General features: G+C 45.4%; 4 pseudogenes; 3 read left to right on the forward strand and 1 right to left on the reverse strand.

The window, feature by feature from the left end:
- LOC127490118 (protein CDV3 homolog pseudogene) overlaps positions 1-16,889 on the forward strand; it is a 61,153-nt pseudogene extending 44,264 nt beyond the window's left edge.
- On the reverse strand, positions 426-1,893 carry LOC127488650 (protein FAM3D pseudogene; annotated as a pseudogene).
- On the forward strand, positions 1,831-20,511 carry LOC100338379 (intracellular hyaluronan-binding protein 4 pseudogene; annotated as a pseudogene).
- LOC138847936 (deoxyhypusine hydroxylase pseudogene) lies at positions 17,584-18,447 on the forward strand (annotated as a pseudogene).
- Positions 20,512-21,687: the final 1,176 nt, after the last annotated feature.

The following is a 21,687-nucleotide window of genomic DNA, read 5'->3' on the forward strand; positions in this document are numbered from 1 at the left end:
ACAATGTGTGCCACACCACGTTTCTCAAGAGGGAGCTCAAATAAAGCTTCAAAGCTTTACATATATAATAAGATTACTTTCTACATTTCCTTTTTTAAAACAATTAAAAATTTAATATGATTAAGATCTTTTATCTTTGACTAGGATAGAATTAGATGATGTGTACCAAGCCTTTGAGATTTTTCAATCTTTGTGTGGTATTAGAAGTCTAAACAAAATGACAACTAGTACACTTAATACATATTTGGGAATTGTCAAGAGGTCCTTTTATTCTCTAACTTTAGGAATGTATCCTTCAGTGCCTTGGTCTGCCTTTTAGTGCTACATATTCATTTCACAGTTTATTTTATTTTATTTATTTATTTTTGACAGGCAGAGTTAGACAGTGAGAGAGAGAAAGACAGAGATAAAGGTCTTCCCTCCATTAGGTCACTGCCCAAGTGGCTGCTACAGCCAGCGCACTGGGCCGATCTGAAGCCAGGAGCCAGGTGCTTCTCCTGGTCTCCCATGTGGGTGCAGGGCCCAAGCACTTGGGCCATCCTCCACTGCCTTCCTGGCCCACACCAGAGAGCTGGACTGGAAGAGGAGCAACCGGGACAGAATCCGGCACCCCAACCGGGTTTAGAACCCGAGGTGCCGGCCCCACAGGCGGAGGATTAGCCTAGTGAGCCACAGTGCCGGCCCATTTCACAGTTTAAAAACTGTGAAGTGTTGCAAATATAATTCATAATTATTATTTAAGGATTAGAAAACACAGATAAAGGATAATCAGATCATGTATGGTTGTCACTCAGTACTTTTTTTCCGAATCAGTAACAACAACTTTAATTCTGCTCGGGTGTGGGCGGGCAGTCCTCCCTCAGGGTGGGCTGGCAGCTGGCCCTGGATGCAGCACGCCGGTGCCACCCTCACATGGCAGCTGCCAGAATCCGTGCAGCTCCCAGGTAGGAGCTCTCGGGGTGCTGGGCAGGTTTGGTTTCTGACCAAGGGCAGCGAGGTGCGGTGTGTGCAGCCCCTCGGCGCTCTCTGTACCTGTGCTGCCTCCTCCTTGGCCCTGCTGGGCCTCTGCCCCCTGAGTCGGGCAGGAGCTTCCCAGAGCCCTGGGCCTGGGTGAGCCGCGGCCATCCTAGAACAGGTTGTTGGGCTCACAGCCTTCCATCTCCAGCAGCTCTGGCCAGCCCTCATATTTGTGTCTGGGTTGTTCTTCAGGTATTCCTCAAAGGGGCTTTTGCTCTTGAGTTCTCGGCCCCCAGGGACACCCAGCTATCGCAGCAGCCCAGCTGTGTGGCATAGGAGCTGCCGAGGTCAGAGAGGAGCTTCCTGATGTCGTCATTCATCTTGGTCCCTGGGTCATCGTAGGAGGCCACCAGCACCAACGTGCCCATTGGAACTTCTTTAAGGAATCGCACTGGAGTCTTGGTGTCTCCAGTACATGTCGAAGGAGTTGTGTCTCGGCACCAGTCCCATGGTCCCGTTCACCAGGGTAATGTTCAGGCCTCTGCCCACGTTGTTTTTCACTGGACTCAGGATAATGTGGTTTTCAAAGCACATGGAGGGGCCCACAGCATTGGCAGCCCGCTGGAGATCAAAACGCAAAGCTGGCCGGGCAGGGCTTGCTGAGGCCACACTTGGTCTTCGCCACCTGGTTCTCCTTGGTGGCCAAGCCCATCCAGCACGGCAGATGGGATGCCTGCATGTTTGAAGCTGATGTAGCTGCGCACAAAGAACAGCGTGGTGACCAGGACAAAAGTGAACGCCTGGAGGCGTGCAGACCTGAGACTCATCCTGTGCAGGCAAGGAGCAGCTTCGGGTCAGGATGGGTCTTCCTGAGACTGGATCGCGTGGGCTGCCCGCGGCAGGCCCACAGGCGGCCGCGGTGGCATCAAGGGCGCTCTGGGGAGCCCCGTGGCTGCCGCTTCTGCGAAGCAGGAGAATTTCGGCTGCGTCGTGGCCAACCGCTTCCATCTGCCGCTGGACGACGAGTCGGACCCCTTCGACATCCTGCTCAAGGCCGAGCGCCAGTGCCAGCAGCAGCTGCAGCACAAGAGGCGCGACGAGGGGGCTGCGGCGGCCGTGGCTGGAGCCGGTGGCCGTGGGGGCCAGAGCCCAGCCGCGGCCTTGGCCACAGACCTGGCGCGAGGAGGGAGTCCCAGAAGGAGCGCAAGAGCCTCCTGGCCCCCGCGCTCAGCAGCCCGACAGCCCCGGCGGCGGCTCGCCAGCCACTTGCCCAGAAACGAACTCCCAGAAGAGGGGAGCAGCAAGGACGGACTGACAGCCAGCGCAGGGGTGACGCTTGATGGAGCAGAGCGGAGACCCTACAGGGAATCCCGCCCCTGTGAGACCGAGAGGCAGGTGGACTGCACAGCTGAGACGTTTACAGATGAAAACCAGTGGACAGCTTTGATCGTGAGAGGCCTCTTCCAGGGCGTGGAGGCCCGAGAGGGGGCATGCGAGGCAGAGGCAGGGGCAGTCCCCGAAACAGAGCCTTTGATGCTGTCGACCAGAGGGAAGACAAGATTTTGAAAGATATGGCGGGAATGATAAAACAGCAGTCAGAACTGAAGACAACATGGGCTATGGAGTGCGCACTTGGGCGTCAGGGAAAGACACCCGTGACATGGAGCCGACCGCAGTGATGGAGGAGTCCCAGGACTCTGGAGCAGGAAACCCCAAGCAAAGTCCCTGAGTCAGAGGTAGAAGAAGAAACTCAAGTTCAAGAGGTGACCTTAGATGAGTGGAAGAATCTTCAAGAACAGACCAGACCAAAGTCCGAGTTGAACACCCGGAAGCCAGAATCAACTGTCCCTTCCAAAGCAGTGGCAATTCACAAGTCAAAATACAGAGATGCTGTGGTAAAGGATGACAAAGAGGACGACTCCCATGTTTTCCAGAAAGCTGCAAATGACATCACGTCCCAGCTGCAGATTAATTTTGGTAACCTCGCTTGTCCCGGGAGTGGAGCCAGAGGCGGCCCAGGGGAGGCAGGAGAAGGATCCGAAGGGCAGAGAACTGTGGGCCCAGAGCTGAAGTGGTGACAGGAGACGTGGCTCTCAACCCCCACGACCCCAGGACTTCCATTCCTGGCCTGAGGAGACTCAGCTTGCAGTCTCTGAGGACAATAGATGTCGTTTTTCTGGAGCCTGGATTCCTTGCACTTTGTTTGGTCTGGGTGTGGGAGGTGGCACTGTCCTGGGGAGGGGAGGGCTGCCCATGTTTGCCGAAGGCTCTCCGGGTGGAGTTGAGGTGTGCAGACTGGAGGGACTCGCATGGGAAGCAGCCTGTCAGGCCGGGGGCGAGCTGTGGGGACCCCCAGCTGTGCCCCGCAGTGCAGAGGGCCATGGAGAACTTGACCAACTCATTTCAAGCGGTCACAGCCTAGTTTTCAAAGACCAACAAACTGGAACCCAAGTGTACTCACTGCTGACTTGTGACTGTTACACTCTGCCGGGGCTCCTGAGTTCTGGTTGCCATCTAGACAGTGGTTTGAAAATGCTGTTGTGCAGCCACTGGTCACCACTCTGTGACAGAGAAGTGGAAAAAATGGTGATTTTAATGGTGAGTTAAACTACCTCATGGTGCGTGCGTGTGTGTGTATGTGTGACACACTTAGTGCTTATGCGCACTGTGAGAGTACTGCCTTTCCTCGCTGTCATAAATATCGTTTCCCTTTACTCCTTAACTCATTCCAGTAATTTCCAATCCCAGGATCCCGTCAAAGCTTGTTCTCTCCAAGTTAATACTTATTTTTACAAAATTAGAGGTCATTTATTCAGTGTCATTTTATGTAACCTGTCAGTAGTATTGTTCTGAACAGAAAACCCTCCTCCAAAATAGCTTCCTCATTTGTTTTTCAAAATATCTTTCTGTCGGCCTGTGCTGTGGCTCAATAGGGTAATCCTCCGCCTGTGGTGCCAGCACCCCAGGTTCTAGTCCCAGTCGGGGTGCCGGATTCTGTCCCGGTTGCTCCTCTTCCAGTCCAGCTCTCTGCTGTGGCCCAGGAGTGCAGTGAAGGATGGCCCAAGTGCTTGGGCCCTGCACCCGCATGGGAGACCAGGAGAAGCACCTGGCTCCTGGCTTTGGATCGGCCCAGTGAACCAGCCGCAGTGGCCACTGGGGGGTGAACCAATGACCTTTCTCTCTGTCTCTCTCTCTCACTGTCCACTCTGCCTGTCAAAAACAAACAAACAAAAAAATCTTTCTGTCTAGGGAGTGATTTTATTTCACTTGTCAAATATTAGTTGGTTGCCAATATGTGAGTTCATGTCTGGGGTTTCTATTCTGTCTCATTGGTCAACATGTGTATTTTTGTTCCAGTACCAGGTTGTTTTAATTATAACAGCCCTCTAGTATGTCTTGAAATCTGGTATTGTGATGCCTCAAGCTTCATTTTTATTTAAGATTGCTGTAAGTATTTGGGGTCTTCTATTTTTCCATATGAATTTTAGGATCTTTTTTTTTTCTATAATTGTGAAGAATATCTTTGGTGTCTTGATTGGGATTGCTTTGGATTTATCGATTACTTGGGGTTGTATGGACATTTTGATGATATTAATTTTTCCAATCTATGAACATGGGATAACTTTCTATTTTGTGTCTTTTATTTCTTTCTCTTTTTAAAAATGATTGTAATAATTTATTTGGGAGGTAGATTTACAGTGAGAGGGAGAGACAGAGAAATGTCTTCCATCCACTGGTTCACTCCTCAATTGGCCACAAAGGCTGGAGCTATGCCAATCCAAAGCCAGAAGCCAGAGGCCTCTTCCAGGTCTCCCACATGGGTGCAGGGACCTAAGGACTTGGGCCATCTTCCATTTCTTTCTTTCCCTGCCCATAGCAGACAGCTGAATTGGAAGAGGAGCAGCTGGGACTTGAACCATCATCCATTTGGGATGCCAGTGCCTCAGGCCAGGGCATTAAACTGCTGTGCCACAATGCTGGCTCCTCTAATAGTCTTTTATTAGAGTCTTTCAGTTTGTTTATATAAAGGATCATATCAACTGCAAACAGGGATAATTGTGCTTCTTTTTTTTCCAATTTGTATCATTTTGATTTGTTTTTCTTACCTAATTTATCTGGCTAAAGCTTCCAGAAGTATACTGAAAATAATGGTGAAAATGGTTGTCATTGGCTCCAGATTTAGTGGAAATCTTCCCAGCTTATCCCCATTCAATATGATGCTGCCTGTGGTTTAGTCATATATTGCTTCGATTGTGTCATGGTATGTTTCTTCTCTATGCAATTTTTAAAGTGTTTTTTCATGAAAAGATGTGGTATTTCATCAAATGTTTCTCTGCATCTATTGAGATAATCATATGGCTTTATCTTTCATTTTGTTGATTTTAAATAACACATTTATTGATTTGTGTATGTTGAACCACCCCTGCATCCCTCAAATCAATTCCACTTTGGATAGATGATCTTGTTGATGTATTGCTGGACTCTATTTGATACTATTTTATTGAGAATTTTTGCATCTTGTCCACTAGGGATATTAGTGTGTAGTTCTTTTTTATTGCATCTTTGTGCTTTTGTAATTAAGGAAATGCTGGTCTCAAAGAACAAGTTTGGATTGATTCTATCCTTTTCAATTGTTTTGAATAATGTAAGAATGGGGATCAGTTCTTCCTTTAAAGTTTGGTAGAATTCAGTCTCTTCAGGGCTGGCACTGTGGCATAGAAGGTTAAGCTTCTACTTGCAGTTTCTGCATCCCATATAGGTGCTGGTTCAAGCCCCAGCTGTGCCACTTCCAATCCACCTTTGTGCTAATTCCCCTTGGGCCCTTACACCCATGTGAAAGACTCAGGAGAACCTCAGCAATGCTGGCTTTGGTTTGTCCCAGCCCCGGCCATTGCAGAGAAACCATTTGGGGAGAGAACCAGTAGATTGATTCTCTCTCTCTTTTCTCTCTCTCTCTCTGTCTCTCTCTTCCCCCTAATTTCCCTGTCTTTTTCTCTCTGTATCTCTGCCTTTTAAATAAATAAATAATATTTTAAAACTGAATCCAGTCTCTTCTACAATAGTATTTGGAAAGTTGGATTTCACATGCTGAAGTTTGAAACCAGTTTGCTCCAACTCACAATGGATCAAGCATCTAAACCTAATACCCAAAACCATCACAATTACTAGAGAAGAACATAGAGGAAAGTCTACAATCTATTGGCCTAGGCAAAGAATTCTTGGGTAAGATCCCAGAAACATGGGTAATAAAACAAACACAAATAGACAAATGTGATTACATCAAGCAAAAAGTTGCTGTGCAAAAAATGAAATAATTAACAAAGTGAAGAGGTAATCAACAAAATGGGAAAAATATTTTCAAAATATACATCCAATAAAGGATTAACATCCAGAATATATAATAAGCTCAAGAAATTTAATAACAAAACACACTCCAGTCAAAAAATGGACAAATGGCATGAACAAGAATTTTTCTAAGGATGAAATAAAAATGGCTAACAGATGACAAAAAATTCAGAATCACTAGTCATCAGGAAAATGCAAATAAAAATGACAGTGAGGTGTCACCTCTTCCCAGTACAATGGCTATCATCCAAAAATCGAAAATGACAAATATTGGCCTTAATCATAAATATTCTGAAATAAACATAAAACTGTCACTCATTTATCTAGTTTTCTATTGCCTTTCTAGTGTATTCATCATAGTCCGTTTTTTCTCATTCCCCTCTTTTTAAACATAGAATTGTTCTAGAGGGCAATCTTTGATATTCTTTCTAATGATTTTTACTACCTTGTATGTACTAATGATTTCCACATTTGTATCTCTAGCCCAGGAACCCTCCTTCATTTCAGATTAGTATATCATACTGCCTACTTGAGATCTCTCTTTGGATACCAGTTGTGTAATTAAATCTTAACAAGTCCAAAATGTTACTAATGTTATTCTTTCTCATACCTGTCCCTTATATAGTCTTCCTACTTAAAACCCTTAAAAGTAAAAATCTACTTTTAAAAAAAGTACTTTTTAAAATTAGTTTTAAAAGTAAAATCTACTGTACATGTTACAACCTGTCTTCTGGCCAGAATCCCTGGATTCGAATTGAGAATCTGCTAAGGGTGGGCTGTCTGAGTTTAGGCAAATCACTTGGCCTTCTTGTACTTAGTTACTTCCTTTACAAGATGCCTAATTTTACCTAACTCACAGAACTGTGAGGATTGACAATGGTTTAACACAGGAGCAATGCTTAATACAACAGTTTGTAATTGTGTATTATGTACTGAAAAATCTATTATCATCAATACTAAGGGTTTCTCTCCCAGTGACACCTTCCTATATAGATTTTAGTGACACAGAATCTTGAAAATAGCAATGACAATCAAACCTGGCTTATTTATTCCTACATATAATAAAAGTAATACTGTCTTTTCTCTTTTGCTTTGTTAGAAAGTTTGACATAAAGTTTCTATTATTAGTAGTGTTATTTTCCTTGTTCCTACATGTTGCTCTTATAGTTAACCCCACTTGGAGAGTGTTACTGTACATTAAATCACTTAGTGGAGTACTTAAGAGGTAGTGCTTTATCTTAAATTGATGCTAAGTACATCTTTTAAATTGTTTCACCCACAAAAAATGAAGTATTTCTTAAGTGCATATGAATTACAATATATGGAATTCCTGGACCTGCTGTTCCAGCTGGAGCTGAGCCACACCAGCAAGGCCAACACCCTCTTTTGTAGCAACTCTCTGGTCTCCAACTCCATGGAGTCAGGTGGGGGCTGCGACAGGATGCGGGCGCAGGGGACCCTGCGGGAGTGGAGTGACCCTCTGGACCATGACCTGGAGGCTCAGCTCCTCTCCCGGCACCTGCGGGGCATGGAGCCTGCACCACGGGAGAAGTGTCGGGAGCTGTCTGCAATATCAAATAAGAAACATGGAATTAAATGTTAATTTTGGTGTAAAAATTTACTAAATGATAGTTCTTTCATACTAAACATTGTCCATTGAACAGTAAGGGCCCCTTTGTTTATGGTCTTAAATATTTTTGAACCAAAATGAGCAGAGTATGTGAAACCTTGTCATATTTGTTTGTCTTTAGTTTCTTCTGTGAATCCCAAAGTCAGGAGTCTCTCTGCCCAGCCATAATGTTTCAAGTGAGTATTCCATGCTTTGTCATATTTTTGGAGTTCTATGATCATAAGCACAGTCTAATATGAATGTATGTTCATTAATCACCAAATTCTTCATATTATTTACAATAACTCCTCATCCACCAGTATCCCCAGACAGGCATTAATCTAAACTCTATCTCCAGAGATCCGCCATTCTTTTGGATATGCTACAATGTGTGGAGTTTGCTTCTGATTTCCTCTTTAAAATATTTTGACATTCATTATTTTTGTGGTCTTTCATTTCTTAATTGATTTGTATTGCCAAATAGTATGCCATTATAAAAGATATACTGCACACTGGCTTTCTTACACATTAGTGTTTGGGTTGCTTTCATATTTGGCTTTCATGAATATTGCTGCAGTGAGCCTTTATTGGTGTGTGGATTTTGTATCTTTTAGTGGCATACCTGGGAGATAAACTACTGAGGCAATAAACAGTCCCATGTAGAACAAGCTGAGAAACTGCCGAATTGCTGTCCATAGTGGCTGCACTGGAAGTTTATGAGGGTTCCATGCTCTTCATGTTCCTGGCAACATTTGTCTTTGGCTGAATCAGTCATTTTACTGTATAGGAATTGATATATTTCCCAAGATTTGATTGCATTTCCAATGACTAATTATAATCACATTTTTTGCTGTATTAAAATTAAAATGTCTTACTGAAATCACTGCTTTGTTTTAAAAATTGTGTGTTCTTATATTTTTCTTTTCTAGTATAAAATGCAATTTTTTAAATTTCTTAGTAATATTTTCACTTTGACGCTACATTGAATGCTAATGCTAATTATATTTTCATGATGTTCATTGCTACTCTACAGAAATATGATTGGTGCTTATGTATTTATTTTATATTCTGAACATCACTGAGTTTTACTTAGGGATTTTAGTGAATACCTCAGAATGTCTTTTGCTTGCAAATATGTCTTAGATGTTACAAGTCACGTTTGCTCTTTTGTATGCAATCTGGAGTTTTTTTCTTTTGTGTGTGTGATTTCTTTAGCACAATGTTCCATTACACTGTTGAATAGAAATGTTAAAATATCTATACCTTGGCCAGTGCGGCGGCTCAATAGGCTAATCCTCTGCCTTGAGGCACCAGCACACCAGGTTCTAGTCCCGGTCGGGGCACTGGATTCTGTCCTGGTTGCCCCTCTTCCAGGCCAGCTCTCTGCTATGGCCAGAGAGTGCAGTGGAGGATGGCCCAAGTGCTTGGGCCCTGAACCCCATGGGAGACCAGGATAAGCACCTGACTCCTGCCTTTGGATCAGCGTGGTGCACCAGCCACAGCGCGCTGGCCGTGGCGGCCATTGGAGGGTGAACCAACAGCAAAGGAAGAGCTTTCTCTCTGTCTCTCTCTCTCACTGTCCACTCTGCCTGTCAAAAAAAATCTATGCCTTATTCATATTGTATAGGAATTTAGTATAGATTTTCCATAGGTTCTTGAATGTTTTCCATTTTACATTCCCACAAACAATTTTATATATATTTCCTTTCCTCCACATCTGCTTCAGTACTTGTTAATTTTTTTATTCTTCTGTAATAGCCACTTTTACATATGTGAAGTCATAACTGTTATGGTCTTGATTAGCAATGCTGAGACCCCATGAAGTAAAACAGCGGATGGGAGTGTTAGTATATGATCTTGCTAAAGTAAATAGAATTAAAGTTATTTTAAAATATTTTTAAATATTTCTTTCATTATTTGAAAGGCAGTTACACAGAGAGGACAGAGAGACAGATCTTCCTTCCACTGGTTCACTCCCCAAGTAGCTCAATGGCTGAGGCATGGCCAGGCCAATGCCAGGAGCCAGAAGTCAATCTGGGTCTCTCATGTTGGTTTCAGTGGCTCAAGTACTTGGGCCATCTTCCACTGCTTTCCCATGCCATGAACAGGGAGATTGACTGGAAGTGGAGCAGCCAGAACTGAAACCAGTGCCCATATGGGATTCTGGCTCTTCAGGAAGCTATTGAATTCCCTGTGCCACAATACTTGCCCCTGAAGTTTTCTTAGCTAGTGTATACATATCAGAACCCTTCTGTGATTAATTTAATTTAAACTATGTTTTGAAATTTTGAGATTGAAATATTAATTTCATATATAGATTATTATGCATAAATAGCCCTCTAAAATTTAAAGGTTTTATACAATTTAAATATACTTAATATTTAAATTATACTTTAAAACATATTGTACATTAATAACACTGAACAATTATATGTGGTGTCTAGAAAAGTAATGATATCTTTATCTTTTGATAATAAAATAAAATATGACAAGAATGTTTTCTGAGGCTTAAAAATACTGTAAAAATGGACATTTTAGAAATTGAATACACTCATCAATCTTAACCTACTGCTTATTGTAGGCTTAAATGTCTGCATTGATAATTCTAACAGAACTAGATTTAGGAATAAGGTTTTTAATCATTGCTAATGGATAGAAACAAATGAACAGATTACATGAAAGATTTGAGTATAAAAAGTTATATTTAAGTTATATTCAGAATGTATTGGCAATTGTATTAACATATAGTTTATACATCAGAATATTTACTTCATGCAAAATGGTCTCACTATGAAATCCAAGCTCTTAAGGAATCAATCTCAATGCATAAGTCTTTTTATTGATATTGGAAGAAGAAATGGTAAATTTCTGACAGAAGCCTGTATGTATTTTCATTCGCTTTGGTAGAATAATACATTGATATATAATTAATATTTCAGATATAACAAATATGAAATATAAATATAATAAGAATGTAACTTTCAGTTAAATGTGTTAAATAAGTGCATTTCTTTAAACTTATAGGGATTAGTGTTAGGACATTTAAAAAAGCATATTGTGATGGAGCAGAGTGATCAGGAAAGGGATAAATAGCTGTCAAGATATGTCAACAGTTTTGGAAAATGGGAAAGTGGTTTCCCAGTGATACTAAGAAAAGCAAGGCTAGTCTATGGCCATACCACACTGAACATGCCCGATCTCATCTGATCTCGGAAGAAAAGCAAGGCTAAACCAGATTTCTCAAAATAGTTTAGAATTTGTGATCCCCAAGTTGTGAAGGGTACTATGTACTCTGAGTGTTTGGATTTGAGGATTATAAGTTCTTGATCCTTTCCATATCCCTATTCAACCAAAAGATTGCTCCATCTTCATCCCAACAGAAGGCCAATGATTTGCTCTTTGGAGAGGTAGACAAAAAAACTTCAGTGAGGACCACAATACTCAGAAACGAAGCACCGTTTTCAAGATTTCTCTCTAGAGAATCTGTTCAGTAGACAATATGACCTGCCCTGACTGACACTTGGGCATCCTCAAACAAAAGATCTCAGGTTCTGCATAATCCCTTACAGTGGACTGCTCTTTTGACAACTTTGCTTAGTATTTATAATCAGGTTTTTTGTTCACTTATATCTGGATACAGAATTTCCATCTTTCTGCCTGTTAAAGTGAAATTTTGAACATTCCTGTTATTTACTGCAAATAATCAACTATGTACCTCACTGAAAACTGCTATTGAGATCCAGAGGTATTCTTTTTTATAACTTGTTTCCTAGTATTTGTCAGATTTTAGAGTTTATGGTTATCCAACTATAATGAGCTCAGTTTTAGGTAGTATCACATAGATGTCATAGATGTTTAATTTTTTACTTTCTGATTAATCATACTTAATTCATGGAATTAAGCATTATCTGAAATGCTTTGAAAATAGCACCAAATATTTCTTATTCAAGATTATATTTCCTAATAGTGTGTTTGTAAATATTTGTAATACTTTACTTTTCTTTTTTTCCTGTATATCTTCCTCTTTGTTATATTTACAGAAAAGTTAGGATTAGACAATAGTGTCTAACTGAGCCCTAGTGAATTTAAGGGATTGTCTTAAAGTTATCTGCAGAAATAAGACTAGAGTGTATATACACTTATATGGCTTCAGTTTCACCAAAATACTACATTCTGATTAAAACCCACAGTTCTTGTGTTTCATCTCCAACTTAGTGGATTTTTTTAAATCAGTGTATTATTTTTTTACCTAAGGAACCCATGTTAAATATGGTGAAATCACAGAAAAAAATGAAAATCACAGTTTACATCTGTATTTCTCTTAATTTGTGAGAAAAATACATGGGCTTTATTTGTTTCAACCTGGAAAACTCTAGTATTTCAGCAAGATTCACACTGCATTTTCTTACTATTTCTGTAGGTCCTTAATGGAACCAGTACTCCTGCACATTTGAGACTAAATTAATATACTCATATATTTTAAAAGGTTTATTTAATTACCTGACAGGAAGAATGACAAAGAAAGCAGGGCAAGAGACAGAGAAAGAGATCTTTCATCTGCTGTTTCATTCTTCAAATAACCACTGTGGCAAGGGCTGGGCCATTCCAAATCCAGGATCCAGGTACTCCATCCAGGTCTCCCATGTGAGTGGCAGTGGCCCAAGCATTTGGACCACCCTCTGCCTCTTTTCCATGTGCATCTTCAAGGAGCTCATTCAGAAGCAGAACAGCCAGGACATGAATATGTGGTACTGCAAGCATTGGCTTAATCTGCTCCATGACATTGCTAGCCCTACTAATAAATTTCTAGTAAACAAAAAATTACCTAAATGCATATGGATTGCTTACCAGATGGAATAGGCTTTTTGTCCTCTAGATAATCTTTAGCTGCCTTTATATTGTCATCTATGAATAGTAACAACCATATATACATGCATACATACTCATACAGCTGTGGTTTGTAACAGGTGAAAATATTCTATTATCATCTAGAAGAAAAGATTATGGTATTCTAATTTATATCATTTGGTGGTATAAAGGTAGTTCAGCCATAAATCTCAAATGTTTTTGTTATACCTGAAACATCCAATTCCCACCAATTAAGAACACCAGGAGCTGAGGCTGATGCAAGCGCAAGAGTTTTATTCCAAACTTGAGTTTGAGGCTGGCGCCGCAGCTCACTAGGCTAATCCTCCGCCTTGTGGCACTGGCACACTGGGTTCTAGTCCCAGTCGGGGCACTGGATTCTGTCCCAGTTGCCCCTCTTCCAGGCCAGCTCTCTGCTGTGGCCCGAGAGTGCAGTAGAGGATGGCCCAAGTGCTTGGGCCCTGCACCCCATGGGAGACCATGGCTCCTGCCATCGGATCAGCGTGGTGCACCGGCTGTAGCATGCCAACCGTGGCGGCCATTGGAGGGTGAACCAATGGCAGGGGAGGACCTTTCTCTCTGTCTCTCACTGTCAATTCTGCCTGTCAAAACAAAACAAAACAAAAAAAAAACAAAACAAAACAAACAAAAAAAAACACTTGAGTTTGGACCAATGTCCGCACCAGATGTAGCTGGTTTGGATCGGTGGCCTCTACAGTAAGGTTGTTAGGGTTTTTATAGGGTTTTTGGAGATACTCTATACATTATATGGGTGCTGGTTCATGTCCCAGCTGCACCTCTTCTGATCCAACTCTCTGCTATAGCAAAGTAATGGAAGAAGGCCCAAGTGCTTGGGCCCCTGCCCCCATGTGGTAGACCCAGAAGAAGCTCCTGGCTCCTGGCTTCGTATCAGCCCAGCTCCAGCCATTGTGGCCATTTGGGGAGTGAACCAGCAGATTGAAGACCTTTTTCTCTGTCTCTCCCTCTCTCTGACTGTAACTCTGCCTCTCAAATAAATAAAATATTTAAATATATATAGACATAAATTGTTTTAAAGAGAGTGGCAAGTGATTTTGTTCTGTTTTCAGTGATACTAAATTCATGACTGTCAGTGGCACTAGTATCTTTGAAGACTGACTACTGCAAAAGAAAGTGGAACAAAGTAGGAAAATTCAAGTGAAATGAAGAACATGGTAAGTCTTGAGAGACTAAATAACACTTTTAAATTTTTCATGTTCATATTTGTTAAGCACTTTTAACACGCAAGACACTCGTCAGTCTCTGGTGATAAAATAAACAACACAGATTTGGTGATTGCCTTGAGGGGCTGTGGTGTAATTTTGCAACACGGAGTTGTATTCCCCACCCCCCCAAAAAAATTATAGACTACACGAAAAAGAAAGAAAAAGTTCTTGAAGCATCTGTGTGCATGTTAAATATATTGAAACTTGAGAAGTTAAATAAACACATGAGGACATGAGGTAGTTTTCAGTTTAATACTACAGTGGCACCATGACATTGGTAAGTTTGTGTGCTTAAAAATAGAAAGTGAGTGAACTATAAAAACATTTCACATCTACTTTCCTAGATGTAGTGTGTGTGTGTGTGTGTGTGGTCTTTCTTCACTTAATAACTGAAATTCTGCAAAGTGCATCATTTGGTGATTCTGTAGTTGTGTGAACATCATAGATTATGCTTGCACAAATTTTCCTGATATAATCTACTACACACCTGGGCTACCTTATATTGTGTAACCTATTGTTCCCAGACTACAGACTAATACAGCATGTAACTGTCCTGATCACTGTTGACAAGTGTGACACAATGATTAGTATGTTTGTATTTTAAGATAGAAAAATTACAGTGTGAAAACCACAGTTTGAAAGATGAAAAATGCTTCATTTTTCTTTGATAGTTAGCATGAATTGAACTTGCATGATTGGACCCAGCACTCCTCAGCACACAGTGGGAGCCACGTACCCTGCTGCCCACACCTCAGGGACCCCTCAGGGCTGGGGCTGCGCCACACCTGGACCCGTGAGCACAGACCCAACCTGGAGCCCTTGCTCAGGGCCCTGAGGGCTGCACCTGCTGCGGGCCCCACCCATCCTGGCCAAGGAAGCCATGGCCCCTGCTGAGATGGAGGAGGGGAGCCTGGACAACTTCTTCGCCAAAAGGGACAAGAAGAAGGAGGAAGAGCAGAGCAGCCTGTGGCGAGCACCGTGGGTGTGGAGGGCAGTCCCGGCAGGAGCAGCAGAGCAGCGGGCGGCGGGGTGGGTGAGGGGGCTGGGCCGGGAGACAGCAGCACCTTGGGCGCTGGGGCTGCCACCAAGGCCGTGACGAAAGATGAAGACGAATGGAAAGAGTTTGAGCAAAAAGAGGTGGATTATAGTGGCCTCCAAGTTCAGGCGATGCAGATAAGTGAAAAGGAAGAAGATGATAATGAGAGAAGATCCAGGTGATAACTGGGAAGAAGATGGAGGTGGCAGTGGTGGTATAGAAAAATCTTCAGGCCCATGGAATAAAACCGCTCCAGCACAAGCACGCCGTGCTCCAGTAATTGTTATAGAAACTCCAGAACCAGCGATGACGGTGGTGTGTGTACAGGCCAACTGGAGCCAGGCTAACCACAACCAGGAAGATGCCACAAGGGCCACCAGAGATACACAGTGACACACAGTTCCTCTCCCTGCAGTCCACTGCCAAGCATGTAGAAAGCCAGAAGGATAAAGAGCTAACAAGCAGTTGGAATTTCTCTCTCACTCACTCGCTCTCTCACTGCCTCTGTAAATCTGCCTTTCAAAGAAATAAAGCTTTTAAAAAGAAATTGATGAGATTTTGTTGGTTATTGCTTAGAATCTATAGATCACTTTATTTTTTTTAAAGATTTCTTTATTTATATGAAAGAGTTACACAGAGAGAAGGTGAGGCAGAGAGAGATCTTCCATCTCCTGGTTCACTCCCCAATTGGCAGCCAGAGCCAGGAGTTTCTTCCGGGTCTCCTACGTGGGTGCAGGGGCCCAAAGGTTTGGGCCATTTTCCATTGCTTTCCCAGGCCATAGCAGAGAGCTAGATCGGAAGTGCAGCAGCCGGGACTTAAACCGGCACCCTCATGGGATGCCAGCACTGCAGGTGGTGGCTTTACAGCTATGCCACACCTTTGGCCCCTCTATAAATCACTGTAAAAAGAATTTGAAATTCCTAAATATCAAGGCTCTAAACTGTGAGCATGATAAAATCTTTTAATTTTCCTGAAATATCTTTCAGCAATGTCTTAGTTTTTCAGTATACAGATGTTTCCCATATTAAATTTATCCATAAGTACATATAATTCTGATACATCTATTGGTCTCATCATAGGCTTTTATTATACAATTTCCCTTGTTCATACTGTTCATGTGTTGAATTACATTGTGCATTTTCTTAATCCTAAACCAATGTTGGATTCCTGGGATAAGCCCCACTTGGTCATTGGTTCTTACTTTTCTTTATAAAATATTGGAGATTACCACTGTCCCAGAATGTTCTCTTTGGATTATTCTCTTTCATCCTTACCTTTGCTCATCTCAATGCCAACAACTGCTATGACTTTTTACTTTTATGAGCAGGGATTAGTTTTATGTATAGTTTCATATAAATGGAGTCATATATTACATAGCTTTTTCTGTCTGATTTTCTTATTTTTCAGATTTTTCCATGTTCATTTACAAATACTTTATTGTTACTCCTTAGTATATTCCCAGAACTTAGACTCTTTCCAGTTTTTGGCTGTTATCAACAAAACTGCTATGTGCACTTGTGCTAAGACTTTCTGTAATTTTTTAACTTGCTCTGGAATACATACTAGGGAATATAATTGGTAGATGGATTTTACAGAAGGTTTGGGTTTACATTTTTAGAAGCTACCAGATCCTTTTCCAAAAAGAGTGAACTGCTTTTTAAAAAAATTTTTTTACAGGCAGAGTGGACAGTGAGAGAGAGACAGAGAGAAAGGTCTTCCTTTTGCCATTGGTTCACCCTCCAATGGCCGCTGAGGCCAGCACGTTGCGGCCAGCGCACGGCGCTGATCTGAAGGCAGGAGTCAGGTGCTTATCCTGGTCTCCCATGGGGTGCAGGGCCCAAGGACTTGGGCCATCCTCCACTGCACTCCCTGGCCATAGCAGAGAGCTGGCCTGGAAGAGGGACAACCCCGACAGAATCCGGCGCCCGGACCGGGACTAGAACCTGGTGTGCTGGCGCCCCAGGCGGAGGATTAGCCTAGTGAGCCTCAGCGCTGGTAAGAGTGAACTGTTTTAACCTCTCACCAACATTGTGAGATAATTTGGGCTGTCTCATACCTTTGACAACCTTTTACACTGTTAGTTTACCCATTTTGTTTTGCTTAATGTTCTTGCGTGTTTTTTCATACTTAACAATCTGTAATTCAAATGTAAAATTCAATACAAGCCATTTGTAGGGTTTGGAATCTGTTGTTCCTTAAAAACAAGAATGGGGAAATGCAGCAAAATGACCTTTCCACTTTTTAAAAACATCCAGAGAATAGATCATGGGGCCGTGAAAGAGCCACTTCATCAAATCCAGTTTCTCCCTAGACCAATAGTCTTACACTCATTCCAGTCTTAATTGCATATCCCTGAATTAAAAGACTCACCATTCAGTTTTGCTTTCATAGCCGTTTAAAAACACTCAGCACCAAAGCTTGCTTCCTGTAACACCAGACAACGCAGGAAGCTCCTTCAGCGTCCATGTCTTCTTTGTAAACAAGGAGCAGGGATGTGTAGAAAGCAGAGCTGAGCCTGCACTGACATTTCCCGGAAACCGCGCGTGCCATTCAAAGGCCCAGATGCTCTCAGGCTTGCAGTGAATCATATGAGCCCTCAGCTTCCGGCCCCGCGAGCTCTGGGGCCGTTCTTTGCAGGGAGGCCCTGGGGGCCCTGGGGGACCCCAAGGTCCTGGAGCTCCTGAAGACGTATTCCACGGACCCATGACCGAGGTGGCCAAGACGGGCCAGCTGGCCGTGGGCGTCTGTAGTGGCTGCAGCGCGGCGCGGAGCCTGCGGCCGGGCCCTACCTCTCGGTGGACCCCGCGCTGCCCGCCGAGGAGCACGACGTGGGGGCTGCGAGAGGTGCTGCTGGACGAGGCATGGCCGCTCTTCGACCGCTACTGCGCCCGGTTCGCCCTGCGCAGCGCCGGCGGCGAGGAGGCCGCGCCCTGTCCACCACGAGGTGGACTACGTGCCGGACCAGCTGCAGCATGAGCGGCCGCCCTGGCGCGCCGGGCCGAGAGCCCCACGGTGCGGCACGAGTGCGCCGAGGCCCTGGGCGCCATCGCCCAGCCCGCCTGCCTGGCGGCGCTGCGGGCCCACGCGGCGGACCCGGAGCGCGCGGTGAGGGAGAGCTGCGGGGCGGCCCTGGACGTGTTCCAGAGGAGCGCTGGCGGCCTCCCAGTATGCGGACGGGCTGGAGGGACTGCAGGCGGGCGTGTCCTAGGCCGGCCCCGCCCCCAGGTGTTGCAGCCCCGCCTCCAGGGGTTCCAGTCCCGCCCTGGAAGGCTCAGGACACGCCCCTGATGGTTCCAGCCCCGCCCCCAGAGGTTCCAGGCCCCGCCCCCGGATGGTGCTGGTTCTGCTGCCTGCTCCCGCGCCTCCCCGGGTGCAGACGCTCTGATCGCCCCACCCAATCAGGGACCTGTGCATCCGCCTGGCGCCCCCTAGGGCCTACTAGCGCAGGGCTCCACCGCGCAAAGTTCCCAGGCACCAGGCCTGTGGACAGGAGGACAGTGGGGGGACCTGGGGGCTGTGCCTGAGCTGCTGAGAAGCTGGGGCTACAGTGGCTCAGGCTTCCCTCAGAATGGGACAGCAGGGATGGGAGGCCTCGAACTCGGTCCTCAGGGCGGGGAAAGGGGAGCGGAGGCGGTCGCTGGCTGGACCTGGTGGGGTCACGAGCACCAGTGAACCTTTCAGCCTAATGTACATAGAAACTTGAAAAAGTTGAAGGTCAATATTATAACTATTTTTTTATTTATTTGAAGCACAGGAAAAAACTTGGTACACTTTGGAAATTCAGTGGCACACATACACTGCTATAATTTAGGAACATTATACAGTTAAAAAGATTAAAATGGGACTAAAAAGGGAAAAAATACTCTCCTGTTTCAGACACTACATTAAATAATTTTACCTGCCCAAACAGACCATTTACAAATATTTGGTCAATAAATTGCTAACATCCATAAAAAGGAAGATTTTTTTACTAAAATGCAAGAATTTAAAAGATTGATATCTAAACAAGAAAAGACAAAACCAAATGGAATGAAAGCCTCTCTGTCACATCTAAAATCGGGCTTTCTGTTGGGGTCTTCATACTCTTCTCTCCCTCTACCATATCCTGCTGGAGCTCCAGGCCCCATTCCTCTAGGACCCTGTCCACCCACAGGCCCCGCACCTCCCTGCCCAAAGCGCTCAGTGCGCATGCCGCTTCCCATCACGAAACCATTCAGGGTTCTGCGGAACTCCAGGGTTAGCTTCGTCACCTGTGCCGCCGCCACCAGCACCTGGAGGTGGGAATTTCTGGGACTTTCGCTGTCCATTGCTCCTCCACCTCCCATTCTCACGTCTCTTTCTCTTGGGCCCATTTAGCCCATATGACTGTAACTTTCCTCTCTTGGGTCTCATTTGTTCTTCCATCTCACGTTGATGAATCCTCATCTCTTCCTCCTTTCTATGGCATTCTTTCTCTTGCCTCAAGTGCATTCCTCTATGTTTCTGTATTTGGGGTTGTGAAGTTTTTCCATACATTTTAATTCTTCCTAGTGTCGCATTAGATCTTGGCGCTAAAGTTTGCCTGATGCTCATGATAGCATCTTTCATCCCGATTTTTCATTTGCATCTTTCATATTTTTTCTCACTGTGTTCCCTCTTTGTGGCCCCAAGAACCGTCACGGACCCGCCCACAGACGGATGCGCGACGCGGTGCGTTTTAGACCAGGAACCACGGGCGTCAGGGACGCGGAAGGCAGGGAACCGAGGAGTCAGAGAGGGAAACATGGGCTGGAGCCGGGACTCCTCCCAGAGCCTTCGGGTTCTGGATCTGCGCGGGCAAAAGCTGTGTCCAGGGAAGGGGAGCATGTGCGCTGACCTCGCATGGAGACAGAAAGGACAAAAGGTCCCCTGGCTTTGACCATCCCCGGCTCAGCATTGCCCAGCATTTAAGGGAGAGCCGCAGGTTCCTGTGCAGGGAAGAAGCAGCAGACACTGCCCTTCCAATGCCCCCCTCTCCACCCACCCAGCGCGTGGTCAGAGCTGAGCCAGGTCAGGGGGGCCCCAGTTCTGCTTGAGAGCGCCAATAAATTTATGGCTAAAGGGACCAACGGTGACACCTGCATTCCATGTGAGCACTGGATCAGGGCTCGGCTGCTCCGCTTCAGTTCCAGCTCCTGCTAATGCGCCTGGGAGAGCAGCAGAGGATGGTCCGAGGGCTTGGGCCCCTGCACCCACGTGGGAGACCCGGAAGAAGCTCCTGGCTCCTGCCAGCGTTGTGGCTATAAAGGGAATAAACCAACAGATGGAAGGTCTCAGTCTCTCTCTCCTCGTCTGCCTTTCAAATAAATCTTTAAAATAAAAATTCGTGTTGAAAACCCAGGATTCTCTTTTCTGATTGGAATACTTATGAATTTTTATTGCTGGAAACTTTCTTAACGTTTTCCTTTTAATAAAGCTCAAGAGTTTCTACAAATGGAATTTAGTGTGACTGTCCTGCGCTGCCCAGAGCCCCCGCATCACTTCCGGTCATCAGACCCCGCCTCTATTCCCCTCACTGCGCCTATTGCAACGCTTGTGAGGCTTGTTTCTATTAGTATTTAAAATTCTGTATTAATATTTATTAGAAAGGCAGAGTCGGAGGGAGCTTCGACGACCCGGGATGAGACAGTCGCGTGGAGTGGAGCAGATGGGCCCGTGTCGGGAGTGCTGCTCCTTTGCCCGCCTGGGGCCTGGGTCTCCCCAACTTGGCGGGCTGTCGGTCGCCCCCTGGCGGACGCTTCTATTTTTTCGTTCCAGCGCTCGGAATCTGAACACTGGGCTGGGATCACAGTGCCCGGGAGCAGTTCCAGGAGCCCGGCAATACCCACAGGATCGCTCCAGCCATGCCAGAGACTGAGCTCCACACCTGTTCGCCGGAGATTGGACTCGATCTGGGGCTGTGGACCCCATTTCCTGGCTCCTAGGTCGTCTCGGGACTCCGGCATCGGGTCTTCCAGGATGCGTGCAATTCCGGGTCTCTCCCCCGGGGGAGGCAGCAGCCGGGCTCCGTGTGAGGGGGACCAGGGTGGTTAATGGGGGCTCCCGCGCGTGTGCATGGGGAGCCTGCTGGCGGAGTCCACACGTTTCCGAGTCTGCGCCCTCGGTTGCGCATTGCTGGGCCCAACCTGGAAGCACGTGGGGCGGCCCCGGGTTCTGCCGCAGCCGCGCGGTCCCGTGCATGGAGTTGGCCTCCACTGTCTCTGAGTCCCGCTCCGTGCGCCCCAGGGGCAGGGCAGGCAGCCGCGATGTGGACACACAAGTGTTGTCGGCCGCCCGCAAGGGGGAAGTGGGGCCTCACCTGGGGCCCCTCCCAAAGTTCGCACGTGGCCCGGCCCGGTGGTGCGGGTGTCCCGGCGGTGGACGGATGCCCTCTGCCCACCTGAGAGAGGGGCTTCGAGAAGCGCAAAGCCTTGATGAGGAGACAGAGGGTTAGTCCAATGTCCCGCGGCACCTCTGCTCTGCTGAGATCTCCGCAGGCACAGCAGGTGCATGCACCTGGAGCCGAATGCACGCAGGGCAGCTGGCGTGGGGTGTGCGTGTGTGTGCATGCGTGCTCACAATGAAAATAATAATTACATGATAATGAAAATCCTGATGCACAGTTACGTTG

The sequence above is a fragment of the Oryctolagus cuniculus genome, unplaced genomic scaffold (assembly GCF_964237555.1).
Source record: "Oryctolagus cuniculus unplaced genomic scaffold, mOryCun1.1 SCAFFOLD_55, whole genome shotgun sequence".
NCBI classification, from domain to species: domain Eukaryota; kingdom Metazoa; phylum Chordata; class Mammalia; order Lagomorpha; family Leporidae; genus Oryctolagus; species Oryctolagus cuniculus.